Source organism: Oryctolagus cuniculus, chromosome 1 (assembly GCF_964237555.1).
Source record: "Oryctolagus cuniculus chromosome 1, mOryCun1.1, whole genome shotgun sequence".
Taxonomy (NCBI): Eukaryota; Metazoa; Chordata; class Mammalia; order Lagomorpha; family Leporidae; genus Oryctolagus; species Oryctolagus cuniculus.
In genome coordinates, this window is record NC_091432.1 from 36,817,456 (window position 1) to 36,826,797 (window position 9,342).

Below are 9,342 nucleotides of genomic sequence, written 5' to 3' on the forward strand. Positions count from 1 at the left end.
ATCACCTATAGAGTTTAAATATTTTATTATACACATATGATATTATACTATACCCATAATGGCTTAACCTATTGTGCCATATTGCCCCCTACAACTTTCACAGTTTTTAAAAAATTTTAGGTACAAAGAGATAGCAAGATTTTGTTCATTTTTTGTCAGTGATGTCTTTGATAATCCATTCAAAGAAGATCACTTAGTCCAACCTGACTAGCTGATTAAAGATCTGTAATCAGTCTTCACGGCAGAACAAGCATCTAAAATCTCTATCATCTCTGGGCAGCGAAGATCTACCAGGAAGTGCCTCTCCTTACTTTCTAACCTTATTACTTGGAACCTCACTTTCTTAAACCAAATTTCCTGTATTTGTAGCTCACTAGGTTTTCTATCTCAAATGGTCCAGTAGTCAAATAAGTAGGAGAAAGACTGTATTAAACAGGCCCTTAGGACTTCTCAGAGCTTTTACTAAACACATAAACATTTGTATAATATGTTTGGGGCAAAACACTCCATATTTCCAAAATGAATGTAACATTGAATATTTTCCTAGTGCTCTACCACTTTCCTTTTTTTTTTTTCAAAAAAAAAAAAAAGTTGGGCTTATTTTATTTTATTTGACTAGAGAGAGAAAGAGAGAGAGAGAGAGAGATCTCATCTGCTGATTCACTCCCCAAATGTTTACTACCCCAGGGCTGGACCTGGCTTGAAGGCAGGATCTCAGAACTCCATCTGGATTTTCCATGTGAGTGGCAGGGATCCCACCACTTAACTATCTTCTGCTGCTTCCCAGGGTGCACATCAGCAGGATGCTGGAATGGAGCAAGAAGCCAAGGCTCAACTCAAGCACTCGATATGGCATGTGGATATCCTAAGGAACATTTTAACCCAAATGCCCTGCCCTCCAACTGTCATTTTGAGCAATACCTGTCAAATACCTCAGCATGCTAGGATAAATTCTACTTCAACCATTCTTGAAAGTACTGTGCACATCTCTTTATCTTTGTTTTACCATTGTGTCTGGAAGTTCTCTTGTATGCTGTCTTTTCCGTATACTTGGACAAATTTTCTGCTTGTTTGAGAAATTTTTAAAACGTTACAATCTAAATTTGAATTTACATTAAAATAGTCAAGCTACTTATTCAGCTAGGTTTAGGAAAAGTGGACTTTGGTAGTAATTTGAAGGTTTTCTGTGGAAAAGGAATAGAATTTTGAGAGAGAGAAGTCAGTTATGGATAAGACAAAGGCAGAAAAAATACAATGTCATTGTGACTAAGGAATGAAAGTTCTGATGAGTAGAATCTCATGAAAACATGTGAAGATTCTAAGTTTTACAGAGACACTAGCAATGATGAGGACAGCTTCATTAGAGTAGAGAAGTTCAATTCAAAATCTAGTGTCATAGACCTTTTGAGCTGCTACAACAAAATACCAAAGAAGTGGCTTATAAACAGCAGAAATTTGTTTCTCACAGTTCTGGAGACTGGAAATCCAGTATCAAAACACTAGCAGGAATAAATGACTGAAAATACAATAATTGAGGAAAAAACTGAAACAATCTTCCTGGAAATAATTGGTAGTAGATATTAACTTAAGTGGTCATGTCCTTTGATATAGCAATTCTATGTATAGAAATCAAGCTCAGAGAAAAAGGTATAGATGTGTACTCAAATTTGAACTCAAGGCTGTACATTACAACACACCTGAGAGTAAACACTGGAGCAGATTTAAAATATCTGTAAAATTAATTACATTATATCATTTACTTCATGAAATATTGTGCATCCAACACTTCAAATATTCTTGATGAGTAATCAAATTGTTATTTAAAAGCTACATATATATAAAATAGAATTTTTCCATAAAACATATATGTAGTTCTCATAGAGAACTATATTTATTTTTAAATCAAAGTATGTTAGGAGCATTGGCTTTAGTTCCAACTCTGTTAAATTTTACTTAATTTTTCTCATACTGAAGAAATGCCATTTGCATTCTACAGATTCTGACCTTATGCTCCAGAGTCTGCATACCAGGGTCCTACCTTAATATTTATATGATTTTGAAGTCATGTACTCTTCTTAAACCATGGTTTCCTCATCTATAAAAATAGATATTTATTTTTTCAGCATAATAAAGGAGTCAAATAGGGTAATGAACATACAGTATAGTGGTTGGCATAGAATAAGTCCTCAATATTCAATATTAGATGATCATTTTTAAACATGTATAGCCACCTCAATATATGGTTATGAGAATTAAACTAATGTATCTTAAAATATATATATTGGGGCTGGCGCTGTGGCACAATAGACTAACCCTCCACCTGCGGCGCCAGCACCCTGGGGTTCTAGTCCCGGTCGGGGCACTGGATTCTGTCCCAGTTACCCCTCTTCCAGGCCAGCTCCCTACTATGGCCCGGGAGTGCAGTGGAGGATGGCCCAAGTCCTTGGGCCCTGCACCTGCATGGGAGAAGCACCTGGCTCCTGGCTTCGGATCAGCACAATGCACCGGCCCAGCAGCCTTGGAGAGTGAACCAATGGAAAAAGGAAGACCTTTCTCTCTGTCTCTCTCTCTCACTGTCCACTCTGCCTGTCTATATATATATATATATATGTGGACCTGGCACACAGGAGGTCCTCCAGGAGTGTTAGCTCTGTTCCTCTTCTGCCCTGCCTCTCTTTGTTCACTTCTCTCAAGGAAGGAGGAGCAAGGTCTCCATGAAGCAGAAAGAAGTCAAAGGTAGAGTATGGCACCACCTTATGGACAACAGTATAAGCACTGAGAGAGACTGGCCTCCTTGTTTTCTTTTCTTTTTTTTTTTTTTTTTTTTTTTTTCCAATGAAGCCTTTTATTTAAGGAATACAAACTTCATGCATTTCATAAATACAGCTTTAGGAATATAGTGATTCTTCCCACCACACCAACCCTCCCACTCACACTCCCACTCCTCGTCCTCCTCCCTCTCCTATTCCTGGTCTTATTTTTAACTAAGACCCATTTTCAATTAACATTATACACAGAAGATTAACTCTATACTAAGAGTTCAACAATTTTGTACGGAAAAAAAAATCTGTTTCTCAACAGTCAAGACAATGGCTGTTCAAAGTCATTGCATCTTGAAGTTAATTTCACTTATTTTTTTTTTTAGAAATTTAACTAACTTGAAAGAGGTACCCAAGAATGATATATCTTTTGCGAGCACTTAGGAAGGACATAGATACAACTTATGAGACATAAGAATATCCTTCACTTAATAAATTAAAAGAATATAAGTCTTTGGGAGCAAGTTTTATCATTTATTAAAGAAGCACCTAAGGAAAAAAAAGCACTGGAGTTGAATACTTTCGCATAACTAAAACTTATGAGACTTAGAATATCCTCTACTTAATACACTAGAGCAAAATAAATCTTTGAGAGCAAGTTTTACTGTTAACTTTCATAATATACCTCTTTGATAACAGAGGTCCTGCATGGGAAGTTACTGCATAATGACTCCTGTTGTTAGTTTAACCATGAACACTCTTATGTGTGATGTCAGTGATCACCTGATACACTTGACATGATATGCCTAGGCTCCTTCAGTATTTAGACAAGGTCATAAGCAAAGGGGAAGTTTTCTCCTCCCTTCAAAGAAAAGTACATCCCTCTTTGATGATCACTTCTTTTCACTGGGGTCTCACCCACAGAGGTCCTTCATGTAGGACATTTTTTTCCATAGTGTCTTGGATTTCCATGCCTCAAAAACTCTCATGGGCTTTATAACCATACCAGAATGCCTTAAGGGCTGGTTCTGAGGTCAGAGTGCTACTTAAAGCAATTGTCATTCTATGAGTCTGCTGTATGGACTGCTTCCCATGTCACCCCTTTATAATTATATTATTGGAAATTGCATAAAGCTATTTGTCACAGACATGAGATTTCTGCTGTTCTTAGTCACTGCACGACTGATTTGCTTTTTCTTCCTAGTGCTGTTTTCTGGATGCTTTTCATTTGTGAGGGAGCTGAACAAGAATCTATTACATTCTATTGTAAAGGATGAGGAGTGGTAAGTCACACCAGCCTTAACCTCTTCTTATAGGGACTGTTGCTCAGTCCTGGGTGGGAAATAACCAAAACTCAGACTGTGAAGGGATAGCCAAATGCCTAAGTTTTTTTGGGGCATATGGGCTCCAGAGGTCAGAACTCTTGTATTTTTGGCTTTGCAACTCTTTTCTAGATCTCTCAAGAGAATGGGGTAAATGTTGGTTTACATCCACCAGGATGGAGGACAGAGAAAGATAATGATAATGTAGATGATAATGTAGACCACTGTGCAGAATGAGGATCTCCATTTAGCCTTTCTTTGGGAAATAAAGTCATGCTCAAGGTAAGCTGTTAATAGAAGTTATCTCTTCTAATGTACCTTATTCTCAGTGTTCCATGGAAGATACCTTGGGACAGTGAAACAACACGGACCTTAAATGCTGTCATAGCTACTCATTGCAGTGCAATATTGGAAAAGTCATTTCATCTCTGTAGGTCTTGATTCTCCCAATTCTGAACTGTGAATAATTATCATGACATAAATTTATAGGATGACATGATATAATAATATGAAGATGTGAGATAATGTGAAAATATCTAGTGTTTGACACTTACTGAGTAGTAAAAATGGTCTTATATTTCCTTTTTAGGTTGCATTTGTTTTCTTTCTAGGATTCTTGCTAGTAAGGGAGTGATGGTAGAAACAGTAGATTACACGAAGAATAATCCTATGCTTGTGGGGTTTATCATTTGAAGCAGAACGATCTTGTGACTGCCAGCCCTGGAAAGGGTGCGGGGTCCAGACTACATGTAAGAAAAATAGAACCAATTAGGACCAAAAGTATTCATTGGGATCTACTGTTAACATAGTTGACAAGGTAACTTAGCAATCAATAGATCTGAACTCCAAGCCCAGTTCTTCCATTTTACAGCATGCCTTTCTCCAAGCATATATCTTAGACATTTTTTGTATGTCCACAGAGGTGAAGCAGCTTGTTCAATTTTATTTATCTGATCAAAGTTAAATTCATGCTTCTATCTAATTTTGAATCTAGATCCACACTAGATACATATATTTTGATGCAATATATCTATTTAAATATTTATATTTAAATGTATCTATTTAAATGACCTTCAAATTGATTACTTGCCTGCCCATTCACTCTAAAATAATGGTATTTTACACACTGGTACTTGCCTCACATTGCATATCAAAATGAAGATGTTTTCTGAATAGTTTATTTGAAATAAGGAAATTCTAAAAGTCTAGAAATCATCTAGACTCTCTGAGATATAGTTATTCCCTAATGGAAACTTTTTATTTAGTCTCAACAAGTTTTAAAACCCAATCTGAAGAAGGGATTGAATTGAGAAAAACAATGTGGCAACACAAGGAAGAGCAGACTGGGGCCAATTGGGTCAATAAGATTTAGGAGTAAGTGAAAATTTGAAAATTCACCTCTGCCCTCTTGTATCTTCTCACTGCATCCTCCGGCCTCCCACCCCTACCTGCCCCAGCTGTCCATGCTTCCATTTAATCTTTGTCCTTTGAAAAGTCATGGAACAGAACTTGGAGACAAAGCAGCTTGGCTTTAAATCCCATTGCCTGTCACTTACTGAATATATAAGGAAAACTACTTTACTCTTTGATCTTCACAAAAATATAAGGCCATCTACCTCCACGTGGCAAAATATGGATTAAGTCATACCTGGTGCTGCTTACACGTAAGTTCCTGCAAAGTCATTTTATCCTCAGTTATATGGTCACTGCCTTATTCTAAGGGCTTCCAAGAGTTGCCCGGATGTTGTTCTCAGGTTCTGTGCTCTTGGCCTTTTGGAGAATTGTGAACAGTCTTCATTGTATTTGTTTGGTTTCTAGTAAATGAATCTCCTGGATTGGCTGGCATTTGTATAGATCATTGGAAAGCAGTTATATAGTGCCCTATGTCACTTATGAAGCACATTGTCTCTTCAATGCTCCATTGTGCAAAGATGCTGCATTGTTGATGTGTAGAGTTCATTTAGGCAGAGTAAATAAAAAAGTCTTTGGGTGTGAGAGAAGCAAATCCACAATGGACTCTTAATTGACTGTACAATTTAAAAATAATTTTGTGGGACAAAGAAAAATGTGTAATGTGGGAAAGGGACAATTGTAATATAGTAATGTAAAGATTCAGGTGCATTAACAGGCATCCACATATAGGCACTCTAAGAAGCTATTAAAGCACTTAGACAAATGAAGAGGCTATGATTTTTGCACCACAGCATATATTCACTTTAAAAACATAATACAAGCAAAAACCAAGAATGTCATTCGTAATATCACAACCCAAAGATAGCTTCTGCTTAAATTTTGAAGCATTTTCTTCAAATAAATGTTCTTTGTAAACATACAAGCATAACTTAAACTCATCTTTTAAACATACAGGAAAATTTTGCTGTAGTAATGATACAGGTGAAATGGCAGTGGAGAAGGATGACCTGAGTTCTTTGTCTCACATGAAAAAAGAATTTCCATGCAGACATGTCAATGAGCAAAGCAAGATTTATTTAAGTCAGAAAGCGCCTGCTGCAGGAGCCAGGCAGGAGGCTCCAAGAGAGCCAAACTTGAAAGACTGGTAGAAGTGGGGTTAAGCACAATTCTTTTGGGAAAAAAAAAAAAAAAACAAAAAAAAACAAAAAAAACACAAAAACAGAACAACAGCTAACAATCAATTGGAAGGCAATGACAAAACCCATCAAAAGGATAGATTTGTAGTTTTGTTTGCCCTGTCTTGATCACGATAAAACAAAAAAGCTATCAGAAGGGTGGGTTAGGTAACTTCTTTCTATTTTCATGATAAAACAAGAAACTCAGAAGGATGAAATGAGCACTTGTCTTGCTAAAGGAAGCTTTTGGGGAGAAACAAGCATTTTACACCATGGCAGAGATTTCCTCTTTCCTCATTTTGACAGAGATCAACATAATTGCCTATTAAACGATTTGACTCCTCACAGTAACTTGCAATAGACTGCAGGTTTGTGTTCTCCCTTTCTTAAAGTTCACATATTAAAACTGAATTCCTGTTGTGATGATATTTAGAGGTAGGAGATTTGGGAGGTGATTAATCATGACAGTGGCATTCTCATGTACAGGATTAGTGCCTTTATAAAAGAGACCCCGGAAAGCTCCATTCTCCCTTCTGCCATGTGATATGATAGTAAGGATAAGAGCATTTATGAAGAAACAAATGGATCCTCAGTAGATAACAAATCTGCTAGTTTCTTGATCTTGAGTTTTATATAGCCTCCAGAACTTATAAAAATAAATTTCTATTATTTCTATTATTTCTAAGCCATCTAGTCTGTCATATTCTTTTATAGCAACTTGAACTATCTAAGACACTCATTTAGCAGATTTTGCTATCAATATCTTTTGTAAATTTCCATAGAGCCCATTTTTTTCTTAGAGTAAGGTGAGTATCTAAAAAGATATTAGACAGGTTTGCTGGTACCCATCTCAGAGGGGAGTAAAGGATACATGACACTATGACAAAGTAAAGTCAGATCATACTTGAAAGATCTCTAAGATATATTTGTTTATTTATTTGAGAGCCAGAAAGAGAGAGAGAAAGACACTTTCTCTTTTGACTCACTTTTTAAAGGCCTGCAAAGACCAATGACAATAGCCAGGAATTTAACCTAGATCTTCCACATGGGTGGTAGGAACTCAACAATTTGAACCATTACTACTGTCTACCAAGATCCACACTATTAAGCACAAGGAAACTAGAGTCAGGAGCCAGAACCAAGCATGGAATTTAGGTACTCCAATGTAGGATGCAAGCATCTTAACAGGTGTATTAACTGCTATGCCAAATGCCTGCTCCAGTGCCCTTGTCTTTTGAAGTAGTAACTCCCAGATTATCCAATTAGAGAAGGCCAAGAACTCAAGCTCATCAGTTCTACCAAATGTAAGAAGTCTGCCTAGCTTTTCCCAGACAGAAGACATCCTGAGTTATAGGACCTCTTGCCAAAAGTCATAAAATGTCTTCCCATGTAGTACTGCTGTCATTCAGAATGATTCATCTTAACTGGCTGGAGAATGTGGAGAGAGTCCAGTGAGGAGAAAGGGATAGAAAAGTTCGACAAATTGTTTTGGTAAGGTCACGCTTCCTGAAGTTCATTAGTGGAAAAAAACAAAATCACTGCTTGCTTTCCCACCAGGGCAGAACGAATTCAACAAATAGTGGTGGAGCAGAGACTCAATTCAGGACTGCCTGAATACTAGAGTTACACTGAAGGGTGCATGCCCAGTGAAGCCTGTACTACAGGAGTGATCTGAGAGCACACCTCTCTGTTAGGATTAGGGTAGTAGCTAGCAATCAAGAGATATTATTTAGCTTGCAGAATTTTAAGATATTTTATTGTCCCTATAACATCATATTCTAGGAAGCCTTCCCACCAAAACTTAGTGCCAAGACAGAGGCATTTGTAGTGAATTTTGAACCATCCTCATATCAATGACTTCTTATATCTCCTTTCCCAAATCCTAAATGGGCTGCAATACGTACTATGCTTATTCAAATACATGAAGTAATAGATACATTTTATTATTTGAAAGGTCTTTTTGTGAGGAGATAAACTAATAGGCAGTTGGGTCAGATCCCTGTAGGAATAAGAAAAGGAGGAGTCCCTTTAAGATTCTCTCTTCTCCCCAGAAGCTACCTTTAGCAAGACAAAAGTGCTCATCCCAACCATCTGGAATTTCTGGTTTTATCATGAAAATACTAAGAAGTTACTTCACCCACCCTTCTGAAGGCTTTTTTGTTTTCTTGTGCAGGCTAGACAGGATTACAATTCCTGCCTTCTGATGGATTTTGTCCCTGCCCATTGATTGTTCCCCAAATTTGTGCTTAAAAGACTCCACTTCAACTGGTTTCTAGGATCATCCTCTCTTGGAGCCCCCTTCCTGGCTGCTGCTGCAGGAGGTTCCTAACCTAAGTAAATCTTTCTTTGCTCGCTTCCTTGTCTGCATGGAAATTCTTCTTCTGTGTGAGACAAGAATTGAGGTTGTCTTCTTTGTTGTCATTTTCCCAGTACCAGCTTGGCACCAGGATTGGGGTACAACTCCAAGGTGACTCAGATCCAGTTTGAATTCAACTCCAGGCAGCATTGGATCACCTCTCCAGATGGATAAGCATGCAGATTGCTCTTGCTTCTGTTTTTTTGGAGAGCCCCACTCTCCGTAGTAATTCTCATGCTTAAGAACACCAGGTCCCTGGCAGCCAGTTAAAAGTGGTTAGTGTGACTGCCAGTCTTAGGACTCAGAGGTCAAACATC

At 37.6% G+C, this 9,342-nt stretch overlaps 1 long non-coding RNA gene across 1 annotated transcript in view; it reads left to right on the forward strand.

The window, feature by feature from the left end:
• Positions 1–8,652, forward strand: part of LOC127492405 (uncharacterized) — a 36,036-nt gene extending 27,384 nt beyond the window's left edge. The window contains exons 4-5 of the long non-coding RNA XR_007921846.2: positions 3,964–4,042; positions 4,214–8,652. This is a non-coding gene — a long non-coding RNA (uncharacterized lncRNA). The remainder of the gene's footprint in view (positions 1–3,963; positions 4,043–4,213) is intronic.
• Positions 8,653–9,342: the final 690 nt, after the last annotated feature.